The sequence below is a fragment of the Hipposideros armiger genome, unplaced genomic scaffold (assembly GCF_001890085.2).
Source record: "Hipposideros armiger isolate ML-2016 unplaced genomic scaffold, ASM189008v1 scaffold_165, whole genome shotgun sequence".
Lineage (NCBI taxonomy): Eukaryota > Metazoa > Chordata > Mammalia > Chiroptera > Hipposideridae > Hipposideros > Hipposideros armiger.
The window spans coordinates 302390-307206 of record NW_017731515.1 but is presented as its reverse complement, the minus strand read 5'-3'; the positions used below and the strand labels follow the sequence as shown (position 1 = coordinate 307206).

Below are 4817 nucleotides of genomic sequence, written 5' to 3'. Positions count from 1 at the left end.
TTCCCCACCACTGATACCCTGAGTTAACTGTGAGAGCACAGGAAATGAGAGGAAGTCTTACTTTGACTCAATGTGAACCATCCACAGGAAGAGTAACACTGTAATTGCATATTTAAGGCAGGAGGTGTTAGAGTAAAGGCTGTTATACTTTAGCATGCATCAGAATCTACTGGAGGGCTTGCTAAAACAAAAGTGATTAGGCTCCAACCCCAGGGTTTCTGATTGAGTAGGTTTGCCAGAGGAAATTTATGTTTGCAAAAGTTCCCAGGCGAGGCTGCTGTGGCTGGCCTGCGGATGACATCCTGAAAACCACCGTGTTACAGCAGAGACTCACACAAGAAGCTACAGCAGAACACTTAAAAGACTACCGAATAGAATCAATGGCCCACCCCAGTTCTGGTTCTTCCTGGAAGGAGGATAGGCAGGGAGAATTCTGCTCCTGCAGTTCTTTTCAAGCAAGAGCAGAACCTTTAAAGACAGCTTGTGTTACTATTGTCATTGCCATCGATGCTGAAAAGGAAAAAGAATAAAGGAAGTTGGAAATTCAGCTCTCACAGGTTATGTTAAACATAGATGGGGAATTCACCGCAGCATCCTCCCATCTAAAGCACCTACATAAATATTTTTAGCCTGTGCTGCTGAAAAACTTCAATTTCCTCATTCTGCACTTACATTTTTATAAAAATTGGGTTTTGAGGGGCTTTTTAATTATAGTGATTATTGATTCACCTAGGTTTTCCTTAGGGAGATTTCAATTTAATGGCAGCTCCCAAACAATAAGTATATAAAACTCAAACCTCACGGAGACTAGAAACAGATGTTGCCCCTCCCTGGAGCTCAGCAGCAGGAACTGGACCCTCATTCTCAGAGGTGTGGTGCATGCATGCAGCTGCAGCATTTCTGCCTAACTAAACGTTTGGTGACTTCACGTTGGTAGCCTTCAACTGGCCAGGCTGAGAGTATTTACACCATGGGAATTGTCAAATTGTCAAATGCTGCAAATCAGAGATCTCTTCCCCACCCCACCTATTATTGATCAGTTACCAGCACAAAACTGATTTTAGCTCTCTCTGCTCCTCTTTCATATATATATATGAAATATACATATCATATACATATTCATATACATATCAACATATGTATATTACAAATGCACATAAACTTTATTAAAAGTTCAAATTACAAAAGACATATTCAAATGTTGAATTGTAGCACAGCTGGGGTAAGGATCTAAGCAATAAAGGAGTGGCAGGAAAAACAATTCTCTCGAAAATGATTTTTAGTGAGATTTTAAACTGCCACGGTAGTCATGTGCTGGATAATGACATTTCAATCAATGATGGACTGCATGTATGGCAATGGTCCCACAAGGTTATCATGGAGCTGAAAATTCCCATTGCCTAGTGATGTGGAACCCCACAGCGCAACACAGTACAGTACAGTAATGTCCTAGGCCTTCACGTTCACTCACCGCTCACTCACTGTCTCACCCAGAGCAATGGCCAGTCCTGCCAGCTCAATTGCTCTGCCACCTAGAGCAATGGCCAGTCATGGTAAGTGCCTACAGGTGTACCATTTTCTGATCTTATAGCATAATTTTACTGTATCTCCTATGTGTTTAGATATTATTTAGATAAACAAACATTTACCACTGTGTTACAGTTGCCTATGGTAACATCTTGTTTAGGTTTGTAGCCAGGAGCAATACTCTCTACAATAAACCTAGGTGTGTAGAAGGCTATGTATGCTATGCTATCTAGGTTTATGTAAGTGCACTCTAAGATGTTTGCACAATGACAAAATTGCCTAAGGACATATTTCTCAGAACATATCCTTCTTCGTTAGGTGACACATGACTGTACTTCAACACTCAGTTTTGTCACCAAATTTCACCTTAAGTAATCTCCCCTACATGTAGCCTCTGTTAACTTTTGATATCACAAACATGCCCCTCTATTTTTAAAACTTGAATGTTATCATTTTCAAGCTGACAAGGATTTATTATTTTTTTTAAGATTTCAAAAACTTTGTACAAAAACTAAGAAGTACCTGAAAGACACATATAATGATTCCATTTCAGGTTAAACAAAAGTTGATAAAAACAAAAACAAAAACAAAAAAAGAAGATTAAAAAGTAATGGTAGGTTTCAAGCAATACATTTAAATAAAAGTATAGTTCCACTAAATTACTTAATTACTAAATTACTTAACAGGTAATTAATTAAATACTAACAGCTTTGTAAAAATGGTACAATATGGCTAATTTTATCAATAAAGGCAATTCATTTTGAAATCCCTGAAGAAGCTGGCTTCAAAATATCCTACAATTGCAGATCACATATTTAGTTTCAGCCACTTGTCTGGCAAATACACACCAAGGCCTAGAAAGGAATGAGAAATGAGCAAGATCTAACATCACTGTGTATATCTCTATGTTAAAATGTTTATTAAACTGTATCATGTAGAAATGTAAAGCTGTGATGCTGTCATGTGGTCAGCTGAATTCTTGCTCATCAACAGAGGCAAAATATGTCCAAAGTTAAGAATGTTCCTGTTCCGGTTACAATTGGTTCCTTAGAATGGTCAAAATGATAACCACATATAGGATTCTCACGTTAACTCTTAAGAAAGATTGTATTAAACTGTATTGCTAATTCTCAATATTTAAAAAGTCCATTAACAAGTTAGATCCAAATCCTATGCTTTTTAAAATCACCATAAAAAAATGTAACTGTTTTGTACCTTGCCTTTCATCTTCTATGCCAGGATATTAATAGGTAATAGTTTGTTATATTCAAAGCAGAAGTATTCAAAATTAAAAATAAGATGGAAAGCAGAGTGTTTAACTGTTAAATGGTACATTGAACTTTTAGCTATTTTATCACACAGAGACTTTGAGTGGTTAGCAGGCCATTTAAGCGTACAAGGAAATCAATGTTAGTTAGCCAAAGAATACGTGTATTGCAAATACAATCATCAACCCCAGGGAAATAAATTGATTGCTTAAAAAAGCACACAAATATTTCAGAAGGACAAGTTAAGAGATTTAAAAAATATAGTGAAACGGATAAAGTCTTAAAAGTAATTAGTTTTTCAAATAGTATTCTTAGTAATTTCTTAAGGAAGAGGACAGATTGTAGCCTGTGATTCCTAATTGTCATTATATATGGTGTTAAAAAGACTAAATTCAAGCCATATTCAACATCAAGAACGTGGGATTCAGTCTGTATTTGGATTATGGGGTATGTTTTTATTTACAAATGCTATTATTTGTTTACATTCTAACCAATCAGTAAGGAAGAGTTAGTCTGTGTAGGGCAAATGAACTAGTCTAGATGCAACCCAGTCAGGGTGTGCATAAACATTTTGTGTTTTTTTTTTAAACTTTTTTTCTTCATGCTTTGGCACGGGAGTTATTTCAGTAAATATACATGTTACGTAGATGAACAAAAACTCAAAACAAGGTACTAAAATAAAATCATGTAAGTTTGCATGATAAACCAAAAAATATTTAATACACTAACGTAGAAAGTCAAAACTGACAAGAAATCTGGCATTGATGCATTAAACAAACTAAAACCTCAGATAAACAGAACAAATAAACTTTTTTCTAATTTATAGCACTGTGAAGCTGAGATATTTGTGTTAACAGCCTCTACCAAGTCCTTTTAAAAGTTAGATGGAAATGAATTCGGTAAACAGAATAACTTCCAGCCACTGGAAAGTATTAAAGCTATAATGATATAAATAATATTTTATTTCTCTAGTGATATAATCATTCAATGTCATGATGAGCTTACTCAAATTAGGAGAGCAGCATGTTTAAATTTGGAGAATGTTCTTTAGTGCTGACCAATCGGAAAATTGCCTCTTAGATTGTAACCAGTCTTTCCAAATATAAATGAATCACAACCAGAAATCATGCTTCCTACTTCTTCAACTGATATCCTGAAGAAAATGGTGACTTATGGGGAAGGTGTTGGAAAACAGCTCCTTCCCTTTACTTTGTTACAAAAACAAGAGAAGTTACAAAATATTTATAATATATGAGGTGAGGAAAAATGAGTATTGCAAAATATTTACCTCTTGCTCATCAATATATAGAGATCCAATACAAATAAAGAAATAAAACAAAACCTGCTGTTTATGCATTCTGGTACGCCAGCACGTTCTATGGGGACAAGTTCCACTACTGCTATCAAATTAAAGATGTATCTAATTTTTTGACTGAATTTTGAGTTAATAAATGGTCTTGTAACACACAGAAGTGATAAACCAAGCGGGATGTATGGTGATTAGAGGTTTTAGGTTTTCCTGTAACCTTCTATCAGTTTGCTGGCATTTCCTGAGCCATCCCAGACTGGACATTTTTCTTCGAGTTGTTGAACCACTTCAATAAACTGTCATGTAGTTTTCTGCTATGAACAGCTCCAAAATACCAATAATATACTTAAAGAGATTGTCTATCAGGTCTCTATAGTTAGGTTGACCACTTTCAGGCATAAAACAGACAGCATACACAGCAATGGCATTTAATCCATCCCTATGATATCCTCCTTGGCTGATAGGATTCAGTTGCCTTCATGTCAACCCTGTGGTCCTGTTCTCTGATTCTGAACACACGCTAGCATCGTTCATTTTCTTTTTCTTCTGCAGCTGTGTATTTGGTAATTGAACCTTTCCTAATAACTTCAGTAGTTTTGGGTTTTGGAAGATTCTCTTCCCACTCCAAATCATCACTGTTTTCTGATGGTGTGTCTAAGCCATCTAAGTTGGTCTCCCCAATTTCACCCAAACCATCTGACAACACAGAGCCA

At 35.9% G+C, this 4817-nt stretch overlaps 1 pseudogene; it reads right to left on the bottom strand.

Moving 5' to 3' along the window:
• Positions 1-2311: 2311 nt before the first annotated feature.
• LOC109387649 (BCL2/adenovirus E1B 19 kDa protein-interacting protein 2-like) overlaps positions 2312-4817 on the bottom strand; it is a 9376-nt pseudogene continuing 6870 nt past the window's right edge.